Genomic DNA, 27247 nt, shown 5'->3' with positions numbered 1-27247 from the left:
TTCAAAATCACACACCAAGTTAATTGGCCTCCAGCAGTGTTAAATTGTCATGATTATGATTATTTCAGAATATAATCAGCTGTTTCTGCAGGTTTCCTCTGCTGGGTCGTCCATTTCACAGCAAAGACTCAACCATGAGCACCAAGGAGCTTTCAAAAGCCCTCCAGGATAAAGTTGTGGAAAGGCACGGATCAGGGCATGGGTATAAAAATATTTCAAAGGCCTTCGATATCCCTTGGAGCAGAGTCAAGACGATCATTAAGAAGTGGAGGGTGTATGGTACCAACAAGACCCTGCCTAGATCAGGCTGACCCTCCAAACTGGATTCATCAAGCAAGGACAACACTGATCAGATCGGCTACTAAGAAGACAATGGTAATCTTGAAAGAGCTACAGGCCTTTAGGGCAAAGACTGGTCACTGTGTGCCTGTGACAATATCCCAAGCACTCCACAAGTCTGGCCTGTAGGGAAGGGTAGCGAGAAGGAAGCCACTTCTCAAAAAAAGCCCACATTGAGTTCCATTTGAGGTATGCAAAAAACCACTCTGGAGATTCTGAAGCCAGGTGGTAAAAAGTTTTGTGGTCTGACGAAACCAAGATGGAACTTTTTGGCCTAAATGCAAAACATTACGTTTGGCGAAATCCAACACGGCATGCAACCCAAAGAACACCATCCCTACTGTGAAGCACGGTGGTGGTAGCGTCATGTTAAGGGGAGGTTTCTCATCAGCAAGAACTGGGGAAACTTGTCTGGATAGAAGGGAAAATGGATGGAGCAAAATGCAGAAAAATCTTGGAGGAAAACCTGCCACCATCTGCAAGAAAGCCTAAATTGGGACGGAAGTTCACCTTTCAGCATGACAACGACCCGAAGCACACAGCCAAAGCTCCACTGGAGTTTCTAAGGAACAAAAGGGGTGGACACTTATCCAAACGAGATATTCTAGTTTTGTATTTTTAATTCATTCGCTGAAATTTGTAGCAATTGTTTTTCACTCGGAAGTTGTGAGTCACGATGTGTAAATGAAGGTGGGAAAAGCCTGATTTAAAGCAATTTAATTCCAGGTTCATAATTCATGAAAGGTAACCAAGGTGAAAATTTTTCAAAGGGGGTGTAGACTTTACATGGCACCGTGTAACGCGATATCTCAAAAAGTTACGAACAGATTTGATGAAACTTGATTGACGGGTCAGGTGTATGACAAGGAAAGAATCGATTCGATTTTGGTGAAGATCCATATCCTGATCAGGAGATGAGAATGAAAAAAAAAAAAAACATTTGTTTAAGCGATTCTTCACATTGAGAGCTTTGGCCAAAAAATTATTTATAGTTCAGCATGATATTTCAAAAAGTTGTGGACAAGTTATGACAAAACTAGGTGGATGAGTTGGTTAGGTAGTACACGAATAAGCCGATTCGATTTTGGTTTGGGTCCGAATCCAGATCCAGCCGATCAGTCGAATACGAAACGTAAACTGTTCAGCCTGGCGGAGGTATGTGCTCTTCTGGGTGCCGCTCTAGTTGTGAAATGGTTTGTGAATGCAGAGTTGATTTACGAATTGTTTTTGTGTCTTTTAAGTTATAAAATGTTTCCATAAATAATATGATATATCAAAAATATGAAAACATTCAAGACAAGGCTGTGGCTATTCCAATGAGGGAATTAAATGGTAAAAAAAAAAAAAAAAATTCTGATTGCAAATTAGTAACTATAAAAGAGTGTAAAGTTTGACTTTATCACAATCCCCAACCCACCCCACATCTCAAATGACCTTGTCAGGGAGTAAAGATTTCTACTTGGAGGTCACAATGAGCCGCAGAATTGGTCAACATTTCTGTTTTATCAAACCCTTTATCAACGCAGAAGAAAATGGATTTGTATTTTTTTTTTCTTTTTTAAAACAACAACAAAACAAACGCCTCCTGTAGGTGACGAAATTAAACAGTGCGTACAAGCACCCTTTCATCCTCACACAAAGACAACTGTCTGACAAGATAAGAACCGAAGAGCCGAGTCGTCCCAAACTAGGATATTTAGGATATACTGTGTGAACACAACCCAAAGGTGTATTTTCCATCTGTTTCCCGCATAATCAGCCAATGGGAAATTCGATGGTTACACAGAAGCACGTATTACCCATGAACCCTTCATGGTTATACCGGATCACATAACATGTAATCCATTCAAGCTTTGCCCATTATATACAAGAATGAACGTCGGACACGGGGGGGGGGGGGGGAGGTAAAAAAAAAAAATGCCATCACGTCCATCGAGCCCGCGCTGCACTGCCATCCCCAACATCAAGAACATATTTGTTTACCCCCAATGTGAGAATCCACAATGAAATCCACATGTTCATTGTTGTTCAACCTTGTCTTGTCCAACAACATCGCAGGTGAAAAATCTCAGCCAATAAGACACGAGACAAATTAATTCACTAATTCACAAAGAAGAGGTGATTGAAACATCGCTCCTATCAAGCAATCATGCTTTTATTTACTTAATCCACCCAAACTACACAATTTCACCTGGCAGGTGACAGGAAGAGGTTTTTTTTTTTAGGGGGGGGGAGGGGTTTACCCCCATGGGACTCATCAACGTGCGGCTAAATTCAAGAATGTTAAAATACAGATTACGTGTGTACAAGCATATGTGGAAAGATAATTCCTGAAATGTATTACGAACAGCAGGCAACAAACTGCATAATGACATCACCACAACCCTATAAATGGTCCTATGTAATTAAATGTACCGCACACTTTAGTATGTTTGAAACTCGACGAACCGTGGCTTTGCTGGAGTTTTTCATGAGTATTTGTATAAAATTTTACATTGGCTGAAATCCATTTCTTCATTATTTATTCTGACTTTATCGAGCAACCGAAAATATCTGCTAGTAGTCCTAAAGGCGCACTTATCTGCCGTGTGACCTTCCTTAGTAAAATTGTGTGCATTTATTTTTTTTTATTTTTTGCCTCTTCTGCAAGTAAGCTGTGTTCCGATGAGGTCAGTGCCTCTGTCCCATCCCATTATCATGGCTCAAGCACAATGGTAAAAGTTGTCGTCCTTTCATGTCGTTCATGCTGAGCATACTCAAACTTTCGAGGATGCAAAACATGAGGCTCTTGAGCAGGTGCAATGTCACAAGACGAGGAACGGACCCTTTAATATGTCAATATATCGCTCGATTTGACTACTAACAAGGTGCTTTAGTGTTACTCTATAGCGGTGCGTCCAATGGAAGCCTTTCAAAACAAAAAAAGGGCAACCAAACGAATGGGAAAACAATATTCCTGATCTTTACCCAACACATTTGACTTTTCATTCCATGCCATTTATGAACATTAAATATTGTTTCAGATTTGGTATTTGGGGTAAAATGAGGGATAAATTAGAATAGTTATTTCATAGTATGTGTTAGCATAAGTGTGGTGCAATTCCCGTGATGATAAACGTGTTTAGAAAGACCTAGTCCCCCGCTTCCCTTCCCCGACACAAGTGTCGGTGTGCAAGTCCCGCTTCCCCCCTCCGTACATTCTTAAATTCCCCCTGTCATCTATCTGCCCTTTTGTGGAATTTCACCGACACCAAAACCAATGAGCACAATCCACTGAACGATTGCAGGGACAGTGCAAGACCATCAGGCAGGCTGAAGATATTCCCTTAAATGAACATACCACACAGGTGCTTCATTGGGCCCCCTGGGGACTTCATCAACGTGTGGGCAATATGCAAACCGAGTTGAGTGCCAGTCCTCGAGATCTGCGTTCAGTGGTTGGTGTCTACGGTCAGTCTTTGGTGCTGGCGGAGAGTGGTTGTGATGATCGTGTGCGTTGTTGGTCTTCAACTACTGCTGGTCATTGGAGTTTGCAAGTCCTAGAAGAAGGCCCAGGAGGTGCTGTGAGCATGAGACCCATGCTGAATTGCTGCACACCCAAGCGAGCCCGTGTGGACGATGGATCAACAACGCATGCGCAAGCAGGCGTGCTTTCTTCTCATTTCCCCTTTTTTTCTGTAAATAAACCCGTTTTACGAAGACTTGTGTGGTCATCGGAAGCAGGTTCAATAGTGCTTGGGAAATTGGCGTATTAACCCAATAGATGGGCAAATGGGGTCCACGCTTAAGTGCCTCGAGAAAGGAACATCGACAAGTCCACTCAGCTATTCGGTTGGCGATTCCGCCATGGTTGTTGCATTCGGAGATGCCAATTTGTGCCAAATTAACCCGGCGGATGTGATGATCTTTTCGTCCTGTACAAACCGGGTGGCGTGATGGTCGCTGAAGACCGCGAGGCAGTAACAATAATTGCTTAAAGCTATGACGATCCAAAATTTTCATTTTTTTTTCATGAATGGACATAATAAAAGACAACATCAGCAAAGTGAACAATTCACGTCGAGCAAAGAGGAAAAGGATCGAATACATGAAAGCGTACGATAACAGTGAAAAGAAGGTAGAAGCCAATATGATGCAGCATGCAGTACGTCGGGGTACGAAGACCGTCATCAATTGTTAAAATGTTTTCTTTTCTTTTTTTTTTTTGATATGTTGAACCTTTTACATTGTTTTTAAGAGTCAGTAATTTCGTGTTCAAAATGCAAAAAAGCTGTGGAGTTGAATCCAAAGTCAATACAAGTCAGAATGATTAATTTAGAGGAACCTCCCCACCCAACGACCTCTGAGTCAGAAATGGAAGTGCTACTGTATTGTAGTGAGTGTCTCTCCCTAAAATACAGATGAACTTTAATATCATACCCCCAAGTGGATTTGGGGACAGTTTGACACAATTGTCAAATATAACTAACATTTTTTCTTTACGTCCGATTTAACAATAACATAGTTTTCAACTTTGAATGTGAATCATGTCCAAGTTAGCAGCGCCCGTTCCTCGGCATTTGTCTGCATCACCTGCGATTTGAAGGTATGCTGCAAGGTATACAGACTCAACTAGTATACCTCGCCAGGCTTAGGCATAGTTTAAGTTTAGCTAGTGAAGACCATGGATTAATTATTACAGAGCCTACAAATGCTCAACTAGTACGCCCGGCCGGTTTTAGGTAGACTTCAACAAATCTGTCTGGCCAAACCACAATATTATTACAGTGTGTTTTTCAGCCTATAAGTCACTGTGGAATAAAGTCGAATTAGCTAATTTTCCCATTTTTCTTTCCTTTCCATATGTATTCTGTTCTCGTAAATTTTGCAATTGAAGTCCATTTGCCGAATAATAATAAAAAAAGTTATTAATATTTAAGAGGGTCGCACTCAGTGGCTTGCAGTGTGAAAGGTGTCACCGAGACAAATAACCCGCAAGATCACAGATTGTAAATGCACAGCCTCACCGGGGTCTGTCTTGTTATGTGGACACCTTACATTGAAAACCCACAAATTTTATCCCCAGCTCTTATTGTAGCTGTAGAGGTGTTTGTATCCCAAGGCCAGGAAACCAAACATCTCATTTTGTTTGTTTCCCTGACCATAGCCTTATTTCATCAAACCAGGATATGAAGTAACAAACCTGTTTTACATACTTCTCTTTACCTCCACCACCCAAAGTGGGGGGGGGGGGAGGTTATATTCTCACCTGTCTGTCTGTCGTCTGTTTGTTTGTAAGAAGGATAGGATATCTCAAAATGTTATGGATGGATTCAAACTAAATTTGGTGGACATGTTGGGTGTGTCACAAGGACAAATTGATTCCATTTTGGTGAAGATCCCAATCCGGATCCGGATACGAGAATTTTTCAAGTGATTCTTCACCATCGAGAGATGATGGGGGCCAAAAACGATATATATATAGCACAATATCTCAAAATGTTGTGGACGGGTTATGACACAACTAGGTGGAGGAGTTGGTTAGACAACAAGAACAAGCCGATTAGATTTTGGTCAAAGTCTGGATTCAGATCTTACCTATCAGTGGGATACAAAGCGTAACCTGTTCAGCCTGGTGGAGGTATGCGCTCCACCGAGAGCCCTTCTAGTTATAATTATCAAGGTGATAGAAGCGTGGTGAATTTTATTTTCCTCACGTCATAATTTTTAACCAAAAATGCCTTCTTTGGACATTCACTCATCGATAAGTCTATTTGGAGTACAAGATGAGGCAAAATAAACTGCAGTTAGTAGTTAGCAAAACTGTCAATCAGAAAAATAGAGGTGTTAATTCCTCCCTGACAGTCAGCACTTCTAGGGTCATCAATATTGTGCTCCACCGAGAGCCCTTCTCGTTTGAATGTTTGTTTGTTTTATTATTAAGCTGCTTTGTGTATATTATTTGAATTACTTTGTGGAATGACCTTTCTGATAAATTAGGAATGTAAATATATATATATTTTTTAACATGTTTGTTATCATACAGAGGTACAGCATTTAAAACAAGCTGCAGAATCATCATCAGAACTGGCTCACGGCACAGTATATTTTGTCACAGTTCACTAATCCAGGGGAACCCAAACGCACAAATCTTTTTTTTCTGAAAACCATTGAAAATCATTATTCATGGTCTCATTCGATGGGAAAAGTGTTTTTGGATTTTTTTTTTGCCAATCACAAAATGCCGAAAAAAGCCCTAAAGTGTCGATATTCGATTTTCGCCAGTGACCTCACACCTTGAACCCACCTTGATCCAAATGGCGGTTTACGTAAAGAAACTGTGTATTTTGAGCTCGGATTCCGATTCCACCGTCATTAGCGACTCCGATGGTCCTCAATATGTTGAAACTGATCAGTAGGATTTTGAAGAAATTATTGGAGACAAAATTAGTGATGGAAACGCTTTGGGGGGAATTGTGAAGCCGAATCGTTTTGAGCCTTAGGCAAGCGATTCAGAGGAAGATGGCGACAATGCGGGTGTTAGTAAGGAAGAAAACGGCCGTCGCATGTTCACTACAGATTGGTGGGTTTTGTTTTTCCATTCAATTGACAGTTTAGAAGGGATTTTATATTAATTGATAAATCAGTTATATTGTTGCGAATCTGGAAGCAATGATCATACTCAACATTCAGGGGTCCTTTTGCTCAGATATCTCGGTATGTGTTTTGTAGATAGCTCCCCTTCCCTTGTTTGTGATTTATGTGTATTCGGAAAATCTATGTATTTATGTGTTTATGTGTTTTTATGTGTTTGGTAAATCAATGTAAATGCGCTGTGATTAATTTTAATAGTTAGGAGTTTTATCGAGATTCTGCGAAGAAGAAGAACGACCCTCCCGCCCCGAGATTCTGAGACGTAAACCAGGATGACGGTTGATCAACTCCCGCCCCGGGATTTTCCCCGCATGCCAGGAAGGGGGAGGGGGAGCGCGTCGGAGCACATAAAAGGAGTGAGTGAATCGGAGAGAAGCAAGCGAGCCAGCAAGCGCTCCTGTCATCGTCATTGTGGCCGAGAAGCGCTTCTGTCGTCATGGAAGAAGTCCCTGTCGTCGTCGTCGTCGTCGTCTGAGAGGTCTGGGCTGGTCGTGGCCGTCTGGAACGTCTTCTTCCTCCTCCTCCTCTGGAGGAGGAGGAGGAGGAGGAGGAGGAGGAGAGTCGAACTCGAGAGTTACCATCCGCCGAACGGAGTCAAGGTTTTGGTGGCCGGGACGGGCGCCGACCGAGTCAGCCCGAAGACCGCACGAGGCGGAAAGGTCCAATATAGACCCTTCCCTCCAACCTCCAGCTCACCTTCCCTCTGAGCTGGGGGTACTAATAAAGGCATTAGCCACCACTTATTTTGGGTTTGTGTGTTTATGTGTCTGTGGGCCCATCTTATAAGTAATAAACTGTTAAGTGCCTTTGCTGTATGTACTTGCATTTCTTATATTCGGTATAGCTCTGCCTTATGTGCTTCCCTCATTCCCCCATTGCATTATAAGTAAACCCCGATTGTTAAATGTTTCAGTTCGTTCACGTCCCTTCTTTCATTGACTGAGCGTGTCGCGTGCTGGGGAAGATTAGCAAGGAAGTTGTGCCGCCGTAAGGGGACATCTGGACCAACGGTTCTCGGCGATTAACCCGCTCAGAATCGCACACGGAACGAGCACGCCAAGCGGCTCGTTTCCGTACGAGTTCCGTCGAGGGTGTGAAGATTCGGTAGATCGCCACGTGCTCTCTAGGTATTTTGAGATTTGGCGAATAACCCAGTACCACGTGGTGGAAATATCGATGCTTCACGGTCCAAAACAAAGGACACGTCGACTCCGGACTTATCCGGGGCGACGATCTGAATTCCGGGCGAGCGGTCGAGCCGACTTGCGGCTCCATCCAGCGGTAGTGGCCGCGGCCGACGTCCCGGCCCCGCAACAATATTATTCCAGCAGAAACACAGCACGGAAACGGCACGGCATGGACACGGGCATACTCGGAAACCACAGACAAAAAGAGCGACGAATGCTTTGTCTCACCGCCGTGTCCGTGCCGTGTCACACCATTGTGTCTGTGGTCGTCCCATGTCCCACCGTCTTGTCTGCAGTCATCCTTTGTCGTGTCCCACTGTCGGGCCTGTGGTCGTGTCATGTCATGTCCGTGCCGTGTCCCACCATCGAAGTGGGTGGTGGTGAGGTGAGATCGGTCACTGGCAGTCCAACACGGGAGTTAGATTTACTGCTCAAATTGCCCATGTACATGTGCTGGTAGCTGGGTAGAGATGGTGCTACAGTTTTGAGCGAAGGCTGCTTCTTCCGCTTAATCGTAGGGATGGCATACTCTCTCCATCATGGCGGATAACCACAAGATCTAGCCATCTCTGTTGTTTCATAACAGTGCTCTGTAAAATGTTCTGTACACAATTGCAAACATTTTGTAAGCCCGATTCCACACTCAAGTATTTCGGACAAACTTAGGGTCTTTCGGCCATCGGTATATCATGAAACCATCTTTATTTGTATTACTGAAACCAAAAAGGACGCATCGATTCGGCATATTTGGGGAAAATCGAAAATTATTCACCGTTTGAGTTAAATCGTACCACAATGTAACCCATATACAGGACAAATATGGTGGTCGACTCCCAGGTGTGATGTCACGACAAAGGGTGAAGAAGGACATTTTGACTTTTAATCGCAAAATTAACCTACTTTAGAGATCGTAAATCTGAAAAGACACATCATATCTGTTTTGTAGGGCAGTGTAGAGGCCGATGTAATTCCGTGGGCACCAGATGATAATTTTCGGCACCACATATTTTTTCATTCTTCTGGATTCTGTGAGTCAGAAAAATCGATGGTGCCAATTTTTTTGAGCATTTCAAATATTATTTTCAAGCCGATACGTGAACCACCCCTGAATCGCACATTTTTCAATGATAACAATTTCCCAACGTTTTTGTTTCTGGTTTAAACCTGGACATGTAATATTATATATCAAACTGAGCAGAATTCAGCCTAGAATATGATAATAATATCAATAATGACATTGAACATAACCATAGTGACTTATCTGAATTTTTGTTAATTTCAGATGCTGTGCAGCCTATATTAAATAAATTACTGCAACGTCACCAACATAATAAATTTTTCTACACATTATGACATGGTACAATTCTACATACAATGTATGTTAATTTTTTTTTTTACCTTTCAGGTCAGCTATGATAATAGCAGAAGTGGTCAAGGGTCCAGACTAAAAGACTGATGTAGTCGATGTAGTTGTAGATTAACCTCCAAGCTTTGTGGGTGAAGGAACTTATGTCGAGTGGACATTGAAATAAACTGTTCTCAAGTTATCGTTATGGATGAATCATCCCCATGTCCTTCCAGTTCCAGCACAAAAGCATCAAGTTGCACTACATCTTTAGCAGGTTTGAATATATGCTGCATTTCCAAAGCATCTGGAAAACTCCTAAAACACCCAAGACCAGAATCATATCAGCTGTTTATCCAGAGTGTGAATACCCGGTCGCTCTATGGGGATAATAAGTACATATCCATCCAGGAAGAGCTTGGTGTTGTGATGGCAAATGAACTATCACATGGCATCTAGCATGCTATAAAATTGCAGTGCACAAAATCCATATTGAGCGGCTGAAAAACAGATATGAAGCTGCACTGGAAGCAGGCGAAGTACCTAAACCAACGAAAGTTGGACGACCAGAAAGGACGAACCTCAAAACACAACCACCACCACATGAGAACCCATCGTCAACAGAACGTTACATGTGATCTGGTGCCAAACAATACGATAAAAACAACTGCTTCTTCTGTAATGGATCTTCAGAGAAAGGAGCACTCCACCAGATCAGTGAGTTCAACACCGGGGAACAGCTCCGAAAGGCTGTTGAGTAGAGTGGAACCAGCAGTGGAAAGTAAATCTGAGTGTGGCAATTGATCCAAATGATGCCCATGCGATTGATATCAAATACCATCTGTATTGTTGGGTGAAGCACATTGAGCGAACTCAGGTACAGCAGGAGAGAGCAGACGACGAAGCAGTAATAACCAAGGTTTCAGCAGACATTGAATTCTTCCACTTGATGAGCAGCCTGCTCAAATCAGGATCTATCCTGGACATGGGTGAGGTAGAAGCAGCTTATCAAAATGTCCTCAGAGTCAATGGTTCAAATGATATGCACATATCAAGGAGAAGTTTGAAGCGTAAGCTTGTAGAAAATATTGATGACGTTGAGGTCTGCCGCTCTACGCATATGAATGAACCAGATCGGATGTACACGTCTAGAACAAAAAGAGCCGCAATTGACAACCTGGACGAGGCAGCTGGCGATGCGAGCAGCAACATGAAAGCAGTCTTCGAAAGTGCCAAGGTAATAAGAAGGGACGTCGCTGAAGCTCTAAAGCAGCCGTGGAAATTTCAAGGTTCCCTTTTAGATGAAAAATAAGTTCCCAAATCGCTGGAGACATTCATCTGCTGGATCTTAATAGGGCCAATGTTAACACTTGAGTCAACACAAAGAGAGCATAGCATTCAACTAGTAACACGGAACATAGCACAGACTATAATGTTTGCATATAAGTGTGATCGTCAGGTATCCTATGTGCCAAAGCATGAGGAAGCAGGCTTTCGACATCACAATGAGAATCCACTAGTAGTGGGAATTGGTCTGAAAGTTCATCAAGCCATTCGGAGTAAGACCGAGGTGAACATTCTTCATAAGTTTGGGTACTCCATCAACTACGAGCGCGTCCTTCGCATGGAGACGCAACTTGCTCATGCAGTGCCGAAGCGTGCTGCACATAACAATGGTCTGTATATTCCTGAAACGCTTGTGAAGGGAAGATTCCTCTTATTTGCAATCGACAACGTCGATTTTGCCGAAGATACACCAGATGGAAAGGGGACATTACATGCCACTGCCACTGCTGTTTTCCCGTTCCATGACACAAACGAAACCAACACCCAAAACGCAATCGCCATAGAGTAACCGTGTACTGAGTGATTCCTTTCTAGTCTGGCACCAACACAACCACAGCTCCTTCCATGTAGTATCAATAGTCAACATAAGCCCACATCCAACGTAAAGTATGCAGAATTCACACTAAACCAGAATGAGGCTGTCTTGAAAAGCTACAGATCTGAGGACCTATATTGGCTTATCTTGCGTTGATATCATCGTGGGATACCAAATGGTTTTCAAACTGAAGCCCAGGTGTGAGCAGATGCTACTGACGAGTGTACTGATCAGACTTAAGATGAGACAGAGACAACCAATGAACATGACCCAGAGGCAGCAAACACATCACAATGAAGATAACACAGATGTAACAGGAGGGAGTCATCAAACATGCCCAAAGCAAAACAATGTAGAATACCAGATAGTTCCCACATGGTCCGCTTTCAACTCGATGTGCTCCACACCCAACACAGAAACCAGATCTGTTCATGTTTTACCCTTGGTGGCAGCATCTGCTCATGAATACACAACTTTGGTGATTGTTCTGAAACAGGCAGAAGAAATTAACAGATCTGTAGCAGAGCAAATCAAAAAGCTGTAATCACTTTGGACATGGCTTTGTATGAAAGAGCCAAGAAACTTGAAATGTTACAGCCAGATTGCAAGGAGAGTTGGGTCCTTCGCATAGGCGAACTTCATACTGTTTTGTGCACACTTAGAGCTATTGGGTCCACAATAGAAGGAAGCGGAATAGACGATGCATGGGTTGCAGCAGAAATCTACGGTCCCCTTACATCTGGATATATGCTCCGTTGTGGTTGTTATTGCCAGGGAAATTGGCATAGATACCTGTGGACAATAAAAATCAGTATATATATATATATATATATATATATATATATATATATATATATATATATATATATATATATATATATATATATATATATATATATTTGTGTTACAAATGTCCAGACCTTTTATTTGATATGCTACATAGTGGGGGAACTTAGCTAAATATAGCATAACAATTGTGCATTTTGTGAGGAAAGCACCAAATTTGGCACACTTGTAGCCGATCATATTATGAACAGATTTGGATATTGGGCCATCTCAAATTCAGCCGCTGATGGCTGTGGCAGCCATTTTCCACTGCCATCAAAAATTTTGAGATGGCCCAATATCCAAATGTGTTCATAATACGATAGGCTACTAGTGTGCCAAATTTGGTGCTTTCCTCACAAAATGCACAATTGTTATGCTAAGTTGCCCCACTAACATGCTTTGCTTTATAACAATATTTGAAATTGGTAGTTGCAACCGAAACAGCGATAATGGTATTTTAGGGGGCCACATTAAAAGCCACCAAAATGTACCCGAAATGCAACGCAAAAATTGGCACCATGATTTTTCTGATTCTCAATGCATCTGTCTGCAATAAAATCCATGGTGCAAAAAATTATCATCCAGTGCCCGCAGGATTAGAGTTTCATACATATACTTCAACACAAGGGTATCAGGGGATAGCATTTGGGTTCCCCTGTAATGTTGTTGTTTTGTATGCAGCCTGCGGCTGCTGGTTGCATCATTTTCTGGAAGAGCGGCTGTGCCGCTGATGCAGTGCCTCTGATACCAGTAACCTAGTACTCATTTTGCCGACCTCGGAAGGATGACGGGCTGAGTCAACCAACCTGGTGTAACTTCAACAGCATAACAAGGGGTCAAACTCAAGACCCTAAGATTTTAAGCCTCTGTTCTGAAGAGGGGGAGTTTGTTCCTCTTTATAGGTTCGTCAATAGTCTTGGTTCTGTCGATGAGGCAATCCTTTGAGTATACCTGAAACTGTTCTTGTCCAATCTGCTTGGCAGTGCGAACTGTTTCAATCACTGCAGGATCGGCAATCTCCTTGGTGTCTAGGACCAGCAAATCTGGACTATCCTCCTCGAAGGGATTCCCCAGCTCTTCAATGACAGCCACAAGGGATTGTACATCTTTGGCAAATGTTTCCTGTGCACTCGGTGTTTCTTCATGGTGACGTGTCTCCTCATTGACATTTGGATGCATGTTCGCCTCCTCAAACTCCATGATCACTCTGGCCACCTCGGGTCCGGCGACGATCCAGCGCCTCAGAGCACTGGGATTGTCCGTCAGGCCAACGGCACCTCCGTCACCCTTGACATGGGAATTGTTTTGTTCATGCGCTTGGTCAAGAGGAATTGCTGAGAATGCCCTCTTGGTCTTTTGCACTGTGAAGTGGCCTGCCTTGAACTCATTGTAGATCATTGTAAACCTACAAAGAGAATAACAGTGACAGATATCCCATGTTGTTAAAGTAGAATGGCAGCCATTTTCCAAAGTGGCCGCCAAAGCTGACCAAGGCAAAATCTCGAGTGGCTCCATATCCAGAATTGTTCAGAATACATTAGTCACCATATGTACCAATTTTGGTGCTTTTATGAAAAGTCCAACAATTGGTTTGCTATGCTGCAGCACTCAGGCAGGTCGGTGGCCTTTCTGTCTTCTACCATCACCTCTCTGCCCTCGCCCCCCCCCCCCCACCTCCAGCTCTGTCTGTGATCTGTCTTCCCCTTGTTTCCGCAGGGTGCTCAAGGTCCACCAGCAACCCCCTTCTGGTAAAACTACCAAAATCAAGAATCACTGCTCACCTTCACTCTTTCGTTCCTCTTTTCCCCACCTCTGGAACAAACTCCCACAGTCTTCAACCCCACTCTTCCCTCCAGGTCATCAAAACAGCTGTTCACCACAATCTGTCTTCCCCCATCCAAAACCATGATCTTTTCTACCCCCATTAATCCATCCAACCCATCTTCTTCATATTCCCAGCTTTCCTTCCTCAAAGTCCCTGTAGTGTCCATCTTGTATTCCCCATGTACCCCGCCCCATCCCTCTCCCTTCCACAGATCTCCTCATGTCTCTGTTCCCCACAGTTTTGTGCTTCCCTCTCCCATCCCTCTTGTCTCCTGCTCCCTTTGTTATACGTTCTGTGTGTTTGCTCTTACACGAGCCTTGACATTGTATACAAAAAAAAAAGAATACAAAAGACTTAGAAAGATTGACATGTCCAAATATATGATCAAGTAGGCCAGCCAGCTTTACATTAAAATCCAAACTATAGTATGCTCAGGAAGCACCGAGTTGTGCGACTGGAAGTTAGTGATGGTTAATTACACTGTACTACTACTACTACTACTGGAGCCAATTTTGCAGGGATTTGTAATTTCACCAGGATGCCAGAAATGACTCACCTACTCTTTGCAAAAGACTTGAATCTTTAACGTCTCCCAGGTAATGCGAGCAGACGGAATACCTGGCTCAAGAGATAGTGCATGTTGTGATGCCCTTCCTGGAAAAGCACATAATATCCGACAGTTTATAGTCGGGTCAGGAATCAAACCCGGACCCGACAGCTCAAAGGAAAGTGCGCTATCTTTGTAAAACATCGAGCCATAAAATCCAGGTCATATTCCACATCCTGATTTTAGTACCTGAAAAATAAACATAATCCAACTACACATGTGCAGTAAAAATGTCATTTTGATGCAACTAGTTGCTTGTAAATGAAAAAAATAGGGAATTTTTGGTTTATATACACTCAGTGTACAAACGATTAAGAATACCTTCCCAATATTGAGTTGCACCCTCTTTTGCCCTCAGAGCAGCCTCAATTCGTTGGGGGCATGGACTCCACAAGGCGTTGAAAGCGTTCCACAGGGATGTTGTCCCATGATGACTCCAATGCTTCCCACAGTTGTACGAAGTTAGCTGGTAGTGGATATCTACTCCGAATAGCTCGTTCCATCTCATCCGACAGATGCTCAATTGGATTGAGATCTGGTGACTGGGCAGGCCACTGCAGTAAGCTGAATTCACTGTCATGTTCGTGGAACCATTCCTGGACAATCCTAGCCTTGTGCCATGGGGTATTATCCTGCTGAAGAAATCCATTCGCAGATGGATACACTGCTGCCAGGTAGGGATGCATCTGATTGGCAATGACATTCAAATATCCTGTGGTATTCAATTGATGCTCCACTAAAATCAAGGGGCCCAATGTGTGCCATGAAAACACACCCCACACCATCACCGCCAACCAGCCTGAAACGTCGACTAACAGCATGATGGATGCATGTATTCATGTGGTTTTCTTCATACCCTAATCCTCCCATCAGCATGAAACAGCAGGAACTGGGATTCATCCGACCAGGTAATGTTTTTACAATCCTCCAGTGTTCAGTGCTCTCGTTCCTTAGCCCACTGCAGCCGCAGGTTCTCGTTTTTTGCTTAAAGAAGTGGAACTCTTTATGGTCGTCGGCTGCCATAGCCCATTCGTAAAAAGATACGATGAGTTGTGCAATATTTTATGGGTCTTTCTGCACCGATGTTGTACTGGACTGTCAGTTGACTAACTGTAGCCTGTCTGTTGCTCTGCACAATTCGTGTCAGCCACCTTTGGCCTCTTTCATCAATGAGCCGTTTTCAACTAATGGCCTGCCATTGGCTGGATGTCCTTTGGGTGATGGACCATTCTTGATACAAACGGAAAACTGTCAAGCGTGAAAAACCCAGCAGCGTTGCAGTTCTTGACACACTCAAACTGCTGATGCGCCTTGAACCTACTTCGATACCCCGTTCAAAGGCACATAAATCGTTTTTCTTGCCCACTCACCCTCTGAATGGCACACATACACAATCCATGTCTCAATAGTCTTAAGGCTTAAAAATCCTTCTTTAACCTGTCTCCTCCCCTGCTAGTGGGGCAGATAACAGCAATTTTTGAGAGGAATCGTGCAAATGATGATACAAGCATCAAATTTGGCACATTTATTCTCCAGGGGATTCTAATCAAATCTGCCTGATTGGCCATTTGAAAATCCAAATGTTTCAAAATTTGGATTTTCAAATGGCCAATCGGGCAGATTTGATCAGAAAGCCCTGTAGAACAGAAATGCCAAATTTGATGCTTGTATCATAATTTGCACGATTTTTCTACGATCTACTACACTATTCATCAACACTGATTAAAGTGATTTTAACAGGTGAAATCAATGAGATAATAGCTTTCACCTGGATTCACCTGATTAGTCTATTTCATGGAAACAGCAGGTGTTCCTCATGTTTTGTATACTGAGTGTGTGAGTGTGTGAGTGTGTGAGTGTGTGAGTGTGTGAGTGTGTGTGTGTGTGAGTGTGTGAGTGTGTGAGTGTGTGAGTGTGTGTGTGTAAAATATATATATATATATATATATATATATATATATATATATATATATATATATATATATATATATATATATATATATATATACACAGATGTTTGGTACTACAGAACTTTAATATGGATACAAACAAACACGACATCATAGTGATCGAAGCTTTTCGTGTTGTACTCTTCAGGGTAAAAATCACAGCAAGTGCAAAGGAGTAAATGAAGGCGCGTGCTTTATATGCAGGTCTCAATAAGGTAGACACTGATTGGTTCAACCGTAATGACGTCACGGTTGATCCGAACGCCCATTGGTCGGCTCATCATCTTCACCTCGAGCTCCCATTGGCTGGAGCAGAGTTCGTCGATGATTGACGTTTGCAACCGCATCCTGGAGAGAGGGGGGATGGGTTTCCCCTAAGGTCCATTCACCATTTGTTACCGTACTTCCCTTGATATATATATATATATATATAGTTGTGGCTCTGTAAAACCACATGCCTCCAAGGCAATGGCACACAACATACTTCCCACAGTTCCCAAGGCAGTTATTTCAATGGTATGTGTATTAGTTAGTCCTTTCCATATGTCTAGTTACTAGTGGGTTAAGGGGAGAGATGCGTTGTGTGGGACTCCTTCAGTTAGACTTCTTCGACCTCTTTAAGCTTCAACCCTCGCAGTTTTTCCACTCTACAGTTCTTGGCTACACCTATTTCTCTCACATGAAACACGCAAGCAAGCACGCACGCAAATCAGTAAAGACAATAGTAACCAAGCAAGCGTGTCACGAGCTCCATATTCGCATTTGAGCGTCAATTTTCCATCCAAAACTGCGCGCCAATTCTCAACTGCCATTTCACCTCAGATCTTCATTCCGCGCACCAAATTAGACCACGCTCACCACAACCGCTTCGTACGACGACTAAAAATCCCCACAACCCACGCTTACATTTTCCATTACAAATGCGACCATTACTCATAATCTCATTACAAGGAACTTCAATCTCTTCCCCACAACGTCACAATGTACTGCTACTTCACTACAAACGCCACAATGTGCTCCTGCTACTCTACAACTGTCTCATACTCATCGAACACTTACCACAGCTTTGAAGGATGCTGAGGAGACAAAGGTTGGGTTATTTTGGGGCATAACTCAAAGCGCAAACATGTGCTTCAGCTCGTTTAAAGACATACTGGTAGTACAGGGATTTCCCTAAAATCATGCACTTGAATGAAGGCCAGCGCACGTTCGGGTCGAGAGAGCGGCGACAAAAACCACGGTCCCATGTAAAAGTCAGAAGCAGTTACGCGTGCCCCTGTTGGCCGGTGACTGAGGCATTTTTCGCCTTTGGGGCCTGGCTACGGCACTATGGACCAATAGGGGAGCTCAATTTCATTTGAGCTTCTTTTGATCCGATGTTTGGCTCCTCTCCGAGTCCGGGGCTCATAAAAGGGATGAATGCAGTTCATTTAGAAGAGAGTATCACTGGGGACAGAGCAGAGAGCATCACCGGGGACAGAGCTGGAGAGATCTTTAAGAGCATCGCAGGAGAGAATATCGCCAGACATCGGACCTCACCGGGGAGGTCACGCCTTGCTGCTGCTAGCCAGGACTGCTTCCATGGCACTCATTTAGGTTGCATCCTGCAGCGACATTCATACATACAGACTCTGACATGATTTACGATAGAATCTTTTCTCTCACGCATCTTTCTTCTACCATCTAGCTGTCTACTGTGGATGCAAAAGAGCAATCAATGCAGGCATGCCCAACCAACTGTTCTTTTCTCAAAACCCAAGAATGAACTGAACTGACCTGCACCTCACATTCTTCCTCTTACACTACACCGCACCCCACGTCACATTACACTTGCAGTTCTCAAACACGCACCCCAGACACCCTCAGTATTTCTCCCTCCTCCCCTTTCCTAAGCGTTCTGGGCTGCGCATGTCTGCCAGCCTCGCCAGATATTGAGAGGTCGTTAATCCTCAACTGTTTCTATCTCCCTGGGCTATCTCTAAATTTCCTCGGGGGTGTGTGTGTGTGCGTGCGTGCGTGCGTGCATGTGCGTGTGTTGTGTGTGGGCGCGCGCGCGTGCGTGCGCGTGGTCGCCTCTCGTAACATAAGTTAAGACTATAGAAGAATTTTCAGGATTACTCTGCAATGTGTCTTCTTTTGTAAATATTATTTGCCTTTTGCCGCACCCCAATAATTCCTTGCTTTCCCTACTGTACATTTGTAATAAATCCCATGATCGTGCCAGATAACTTTGCTCGCATCCTGGTTTAAATAAAAGTGGTTGTTTGAAATGTTCCAAGCTCGTTTTTGTCGTTTCCTCAATTGGTCTGGCACGGCCCGCTACCTAGCTTAGCCGGGCGTTTGTCCCCCCAATAATCTGTTAAATAGCCTGAATGTACTTGGCAGCTCCGCTTGGCTGCAGCTGATCCGGTAGGTAACCTAAATAATGCAAGAATGTACCGAGGGCACGATTCCCCGATAGGGTCACATGTCCTTCGGTAAACAGTTGTTAGTCGGAGGACCCTAAGCCAAGTGGTCAAGTTATTGGCGTTCGCGGTCAACTAGCAACCTGCTGCGACACAAAGTTATTGTGCGACGGCCTGTGATTCCCAGTGAGATTGGAGAGGAACCTGAAACAGCCTCTCCCTCGTGGTTCCACCATGACACCAGGTCCACAACAATATATTTGGTGAAGGAAAAGAAAAAAAACCCGAAACCAAATTTCCAGCACCTATAAATCAACGAAGTGTGCGTAACTGGTTTCTCTCTCACATATTGGCTGAAAGACAAGAGTATGTTTCGGGTGGTTGGGGGTGGGGAAGGTAGCCATTCTATCACAAGTATGAATATAATCTGTTCATCTGGGAACATCGTCATTCAAGTTGTCGACTGTTCTTGAGATTGAAAATAATTGGTGAACAGTGGAAGTTGATTTCTCAACAAGTTGAGGAGATGGTACAGGTGCAACAGTATCCCTTCAATGTGTCATAATTGAGGTTTGGTGGGATTTGCCCATGAGTGGCATTGAAATTCCTATCCAAATGTAATGATATCCCTTATAGGTTTGCGATCCATACAAAGTTGTCAAGCAGCACAGCAAAGTTTGTGAAGACATATGAACTATTTCTGAAGGTAGTGCTGCTGCAATGTAAAAATAATTGAGTGTGAGCGTCAACTGCGGCTGTATGGACATGTGGCTCGTTTTCCTGATCCTGATCCTGCTCACCAGATTCTCTCACCGAGGGAGCCTCGTGAGTGGAAGAGGCCAATAGGCCGACCACATTCCTCGTGGTTAAAGCAGGTTGATCAGCATCTCAAGGAGATGGGGATAGGCCAGGCATCTGCCTGGGGGATGGACAGATGGATGCCCCTGGAATACTGGCGGAAAGTGAACGCAGAGACGCGCTGCTCCGATGCATGCTTCCATTCCTGTCGTGACCTGTTCATCTGGGAACATTGTCAAGTCACGTCAGATTAGATCTGTGACTTGCTACAGGTACCGTGTAAACCTGTACTAACGTGTTCCATGGTCGGGTTGTCGGCAACTAAACCGTCTCCCCTTCCAAGTTTCTTGGTGAGGAGTGTATATGATATGGACACCCAGCAGGATGAAAAACAAAACCTGTCAAAGGGCAGAGGAGCTCCTTGTGAGCCGACGGCCATCCATATCTTGTGCCCAACTGTGTCTGCGGACGTCCTTCTGCAGTTGGGTTACTTTTTTTTTTAGGAGGTTGGTGGCAGGATTTGCACTCCGGCCACCGTAAAACCCTTCATTCTGCAAAACATTCTAAAAGCATTTTTAAAAAGTCTGAAAACCCACTCCTGTGCAGCTGCCCTTCGCAGGGCAGCTGACCGGATGACGGGATTTGGGCAAAGCCTTCGGAACCCCCAATCTTTGATGATAGGAGGGAAACCACTGGGTAACCTCCCCGGGTCAGATTGCGGAAATATGTGTCGGGGTGGAGTTGAGGTGTTGTCCACCAGACGACGTCTCCTTGGGTTAACCTGATGCGGTCCCTTCGGGTGGGTGTCTGGAGTGTCCTATCCCGAAGAGAGGATGATCACCTGTCTCTGTTATCATCTGAGCTCAAGTGGTTGGACATCGGTATTGCAGCACTCTCTGAGGTTCGGAGACCGGACTGTGGCGAGATCATGGTGGGTGGTTACACCTAATATCACTCTGGTCACTCTGGTCACTGATGGTTACCATGCCCAATGAGTTTCTGGAGATGTGTCCAATAAGCTGACTCCAATGATAATTGAGGTAACACTGGTCAACGAGTGTATTATGAGACGAAGTATTCGTCACTCCTTGGATGTCATTTCCCTGGTCTCTGAAAACGCTCCGACTGAGGCAAGTGATCTCACCGTGAAGGACGCATTCCATGCCACGCTCGAGTCTGTGGTTGATCAGTGCCACAGGCGAGATATTCGAGTCTTGGAGGGATTTCAATGCATTGACTGGAACTGATAGGGATGGTTATGAGACATGTCTTGGTACACATGGGTCTGGACCTGTGAACCAGAATAGCACTAAGTTTCTTGACTTTGCAAGAATTCATGGACTGAGGGTGGCTGGTTCATGGTTTCAGCGCCCACAAGCTCATCGCTGGACTTGGTATTCCAGCGTTGGCGGTGTGGCAAAGGAGATTGACCATGTCCTCGTTGATGGTTGCTGGAGGATGATCCAGAACTGCAGGGTCTACCGGAGTGCTTCGTTCCTCAATACTGACCACAGGCTTTTTGTAACAACTCTGAAGTTGCAGCTCAAATCCAGGAGAATGGTACCATCCCAGCCAAGGCTGGATGTTGGCAAGCTCAAGGATGAGAGGGTATCTGAGGAGTTTGTGAACAGGCTAAGTGGGGATTTGGGGAATTTGGGTGCTTTCGGGGATTCTGAAGAGTTGTGGAGTCCTTCAAGACCACCGTCCTTGATGTTCCCGGTGGATGTCTTGGAACTCACCATCAGTCGAAGAAGAATTTTGTCTCTCAGGGGACACTAGATACCATTGACCAGAGCCTCAAGGCCAGGCTGAATGGCAGAGCTGAAGCATAAAACTGGATGTGCACTCAGGGTGGACAAGGAGGCCAATGTGCAAGGAATCTGTGAGGGGGTTGAGCATCAACTGTGGTCAAGTGATTCTCGTCCTGCTTCCAGGGGAATTCACCCATTGCATTCCTCCAAGCCCATCCCTCGGTGTACTGCAGTTAGAGCAGAGGGTGGTGGGCTCTTGACGGAGGAGTTTGAAGTGAAGGCCCACTGGGCAGGCTACTTTGAGCGGCTGTAACAGGCTGATCCACCAGCTGTCGAGTTGGTTGTCAGGGGTGTCACAATCCCTGTTGCTGACCCTCCAATCAACTGTAGTCCACCTTCGTTTGTGGAAACACAGGCTGCGGTGAACCGGTTGAAATGGGTAAAGCTCTTGGGATCTGTGGCATCCATACTGAACTTCTCAAGGCTGGTGGAAATGCTGTACTCGTGTCGTTGCATGCAGTTCTGTGCTTTGCCTGGAACACAGGCATCATCCCAAATGACTGGAAGAGGAGCATTGTTGTCCCTCTCTGGAAATGGAAAGGTGTTCGCCAAGACTGCAACAACTACCGAGGGGTGATGCTGCTCTTAGTGCCGGGCAAGGTTTTGCTTGGAAAATTATTGATCGGGTTCGCCACCATGTGCTTGCGCACCAGCATCCAGAGCAGTCAGGCTTTACACCAAAGAGGTCAACGATTGACCGTATCCTTGCTCTTCGGGACCTCACCGAACACAGACGAGAGTTTCGGCAGGGGCTGCTTGCAGCCTATGTTGATCTCTGCAAAGCGTTTGATTCAGTTAATCAGAATGCCCTCTGAAGGATTCTTGGTCTTTGTGGGGTGCCACGAAAACTGATCGATCTGATGTCTGAACTCTACTCTGGTACTGAGAGTGCTGCGAGATGTGGTGATACCACCTCTGACTTATTTCCAGTTGTTACTGGAGTTCGTCAAGGGTGTGTACTGGCCCCCATGCTTTTCAGCACTTGTATGAACTGGATTCTGGGGAGGATGTCAGAGAGATCAAGCTGCTGTGCATCGTTTGGGAATGTCAAGATCTCTGACCTTGATTTTGCATATGACACAGTCATCTTTGCAGAGACTCTCGATATACTTTTGGGGGCCCTCGGAGTGCTGAAAGAGGAGTCGGAGCCGCTGAGATTGTGGGTTTCCTGGGTCAAAACTAAGATCGAGGCTTTCAATGACATCTTGGATGCTACTATCCTGTCTGTTGCTGTTTGTGGCAAGGATGTCGAGGTCATGGAGAGATTCATTTACCTTGGCAGTGATATTCATGTCTCTGGTGTATGTGAGCCAGAGGTCAACAGTCGTCTGGGTTGGGCCTGAGGAGTCATGGATTCACTGGATCATGGGGTGTGGCGCTGCCGGTGCCAGACTTGGACTCTGACCAGGGATCTCAGAGGGAGACTTAATTCCTTTGGTCCCAGGACTCTTTGGAGAATCCTTGGCTATCACTGGTCAGACTTTGTGTTCAACGAGCGGTTGCTGAGAGAGACTCAAATGAGATTTGTTCCCTGCATAGTCCATGAGTGTCAGCTGCGGCTGTATGGACCTGTGGCTCATTTTCCTGACACTGATCCTGCTCACCAGATTCTCTCAGCGAGGGAGCCTCGTGAGTGGAAGATGGGCCGACCATGTACCTCATGGTTGCAGCAGGTTGATCAGCATCTCAAGGAGATGGGGATGCGCCGAGCATTTGCCTGGGGGGTGGCCAGACGGAGGCCCCTGGAGTGGACGGAGGCGGAAAGCGGACCTAGCGACGCGCTGCTCCGGCGCATGCTCCCATACCTGACCTGACCTATTCATCTGAGAACATTGTCATTAAAGTTGCCGACTCTTCTTGTGATTGAAAATAATTGATGAACAGTGGAAGTCGATTTCTCAACAAGTTGAGGAGATGCTGCAGGTGCTGCAGTATCCCTTCAATGTGTCACAATTGAGGTTTCGTGGGATTTGCCCGAGAATGGCATTGGAACTCCTATCCAAATGTAATGATATCCTTTTTAGGTTTGAGATCCATACAAAATTGTCAAGCAGCACAAGAAGTTTGTGAAGACATGATCTATTTCTGAAAGTTCAGCTGCTGCAATAGTCCAAACAACAAGATACATTTTTATTGACCTTGAGCTACCTCTACCTAAGGAGTCAAAATTTCCAAAATATGGGGGTGTTCGGGCTAAAACTTTTGGGTTATTCATGAAAGATCTCATTTTGGAAAAGAAAAACACAACATTTGTAGAGATGCTCAATATGGGGGCCATTAGTGCATTTCTAATTGAAATATCCCAAATGTATTTGTGCGCAAAAGCTTAAAACGTTGGCAAATAGCTCCCACCATCGCCCTCTCTCGCTGTCTTTTTCGAAATATTATCCTTTATATTATTAACAGCAACAAGAACCTTTTGATGCTCACTTTTAATGAGATATTATAATGTGTGTCATTGGTTGTTATCTCCATATGCGGGTTTCAGAAGGTGGAACGGAGTCATCCCAAGGCTCGAAGTATCCACCTCCATTTTGGTATGGGGATCACAATTCATGGACCAAGTTGTGAGGGTTTTGCTGTTCTCAAAGTTTTGTTCCAAGGGTGTGTGTAATTCAATCCAGATGCTTTCAGGAGCTTTAAAAAAAAAAAAAATTTTTTTGATCACTTGGCACATGACCTTAAACCCAGGTTGTATGAATTATAACCAAAGGAGCAGTTCACAAAACTTTTGATCATCTTCTGTGACAAATTGGAGAAGACATGATCGAAGCAGCACTGCATGAGCATACGTCAATCCTTCATCATGCGTAGTCCACATCTCGTTACCTCGTAACTCCTTGCATTCCAACAAAACGGAGACAAATGCATATCTTGTTGCTGTGCGAGTAAGGTGTTCACGTACGAAGCAGGATAGCCTTTAGCGGGGACAATGTGCGTTAAACCGTGGCTTCTGAACAAGAGCAGGCGTTTGACTCAAAGGCTTGTCCAAGAGGCCAATGCATCTCTGACTGGGACTTCATTATACATCCAGCATCTCCACCCTCTCCGGATTTGCCAGGTAGTGGGGTGTAGTGGAACAGATGATATAAAGTCCTTGCATTGTGAAAGTCAGTCATGCAGTCAAGTCACCCAACAAAAAGTAAATGTAAATAAGCTGGCATTAGTGGGTGGGGGGGGGGAGAAATATCAGCCCAACATCCCCACTCCCTCCCATAAAGAGAGTATCGCGAGGGGACCTTTCCCATTTGCAATGCACCAGAGTTGTACTTCATTTAATAGTTGGATCCAACCTTTCCTGATATTGCAGCAAAAATTAAACAAACTCCACGAGGTTACCTGCAATCCTGAGACTCATTCTCTCCAGCGATTGTTGTTCATCTTTCGGCTGCTCCCGTTAGGGGTCGCCACAGCGGATCATCCGTTATGATCCGCATACTGATTTGGCACAGGTTTTATGCCGGATGCCCTTCCTGACGCAACCCTGGTCTCACCTCTTACGACACAGGGATCAGGATTTGGGTTTTGCCATGATTCCGGGCTGCTCTACACCCTGCCCAGTGCAGAGACCCCGTCCTCAAGCGATCCTCCAACCCAAGCCTCCGAGTAGCCGGATTACAGGCGCACGCCACTACGCCCGGTTCATTCTCTCCAGCGATTGTTCACCCTAAATTGCACGATCCTTACCAATGGATCAGTCAGTCGGTCATCCCATATTACACGTTGGGGACATCAGGGCACTCATGACACCTTGTTAGCGTGGCACAGCTTGTAATGTAGCCTGGTGTTGGCTTAGTGGTGAGGGTGGCGGCTTGGGATCCTTGGGTCCTGAGTTCAAGCCTCGTTGGGCCGCTGAATTAATATTCACCAGGAGGTTGACTCAGCCTGTCATCCTTCCGAGGTCGGCAAAATGAGCACCAGTGTACTGGTAAGGGGGACACTGCATCAGCGGCATAGCCGCGTCCCAACCAATGATGTAACCAGCAGCCACAGGCTGCACTCGATAGAGATGTAGCCCCGACTGGTCACTCGCTTCTCCACGTCAGGGTGCCGCCAAGGCGACCAACCAGGATGGCAATTTGCGATTTGGAAAGGCACCGTCACACACTGGCCTACCATTTTCGGAAGTTGCCGTGGAGGTTCAACATCCACAAGCAACTGCGAGCAGCCTCGATAGCCGGCTTAAACGTCCCGCCTGAGAGGACAGCGTCCTGGGTGATGTAATAAACCGTCGACGAATCACCTAAGTGACTATTTGTAGTCGAATCCTTTTTCCATTTGGAATGGGGACGACGAGACGGCTCAAAAGGCAAGTATACCACGTCACAACGCCACCAGATTAACAATTCATATTATGTACGCTATATTTTAAATTATATAATAAAAACAGAAAAGAAAGGAGGGGGGAGTTCCGGTATGAAGGCACCCACATTTATGGGCGGTGTATGCGTAAAGCGCCGGGATGCGTGGTATCATCACGTCCATTGCTCGATTAAAAACTGATTTGTTGACTTAAATATCGATGTTAAAGTGCAAAGGCAAGTACACCACGTCATAACGCCACCAGATTAATAATTCATATGATGTACCCCGAAATTTTTTTTAATTCTATAATAAAAACACAAAGGAAAAGGAGGAGTTCCGGTACGAAGGCACCCGCATTTATGGGCGGTGTATGCGTAAAGCGCCGGGATGCGTGTTTCATAATATCCATTGCTCGATTAAAAACTCATTTGTTGATTTAAATACCGATGTAAAAGTGCAACGGCAAGCACAAATGGAACCAGTGCCGAATGTGGATGACAGGACTGGCGGACAAAGCAAGGACAGACGGACGGGAAGGCGAAGGACAGGATGGCGCTCCCTGAAGCCCGTACACACGTCGATGTCTCAGCGGACTTGGACGCACACACACATAGAGACGGATAAACAGACGGACACAGAGGAGCTGACGGACACGTCGATGGTGTTTAAGGCTCGAATAAAGCGAGGTGTCCGAAAGCCCCCTCCCTTTGGGCCTAGCTTGACCGGGCCTCGCTTTCAAGCGAGTGCGGGGTCCGAACCCCCACGTACGCTCCCCTCACCCAACGCCGCATGGGCTCGCCAGAGACTACCGGGTCGCGCAAACCCTTACCCCGATCGCACGTTTCAAGCTCGAGGCCGCTCCAGGGGCAACGAGAAGTCTGGATGAGAAAGGCCAGTGTGGAAGAGAAGATTGGGTGGATATGGAGGCGGGTAGAGGAGGGGAGGGGGGGGAAGAGATGATGGGTGGAGACGAGAGAGCAGAGAGAAGCGGTGAAGGAAGGGCTATGATGCAATAGTGGGAGGAGTTATGCAAAGTAGCAGGGAGGTGCTATGTAAAAATAGCAGGTGGGAGGAGTTATTTATATCAGTGGGCGGGGCTATATATATATATATATATAATAGTAGGAGGGGCTGTGTAGCTGAAATGAACGGGCGTTGGGCCTGGGTCCGAGCCCCAAAAGGCCAATTTTCAACTTAAATGAGATATCGACGTCATACATGTCCCCTTAATACAAGGAACTTCCACACTGGAGGAGGGTATTAGGCCCATCAAAGCCTGCATAATTAGGATATCCAACTTATAGTTGTTTAATCTGAGAATTCCCTAAATACA

At 45.0% G+C, this 27247-nt stretch overlaps 1 protein-coding gene across 3 annotated transcripts in view; it reads right to left on the bottom strand.

Annotated features, from left to right (window-relative positions):
- LOC147034428 (retinoic acid receptor RXR-alpha-B-like) overlaps nt 1-26914 on the bottom strand; it is a 66468-nt gene extending 39554 nt beyond the window's left edge. The window contains exons 1-2 of one of the 3 annotated variants that reach the window (XM_085883054.1): nt 26744-26891; nt 14596-14693 (exon numbers count right to left, since the gene is read on the bottom strand). The gene's annotated coding sequence lies outside the window, so the exon portion shown is untranslated. Of the gene's footprint in view, nt 1-14595; nt 14694-26743 lie in introns of all 3 variants that reach the window. The other 2 variants (XM_085883034.1, XM_085883063.1) reach the window with 2 other exon arrangements.
- Between the last annotated feature and the right edge of the window lie 333 nt (nt 26915-27247).

The sequence above is a fragment of the Eptatretus burgeri genome, chromosome 1 (genome assembly GCF_056783735.1).
Source record: "Eptatretus burgeri isolate ZD-2024b chromosome 1, Ebu_testis_v1, whole genome shotgun sequence".
Lineage (NCBI taxonomy): Eukaryota > Metazoa > Chordata > Myxini > Myxiniformes > Myxinidae > Eptatretus > Eptatretus burgeri.
The sequence above is the reverse complement of the archived record's forward strand: the minus strand, read 5'-3'. Positions and strand labels throughout refer to the sequence as shown.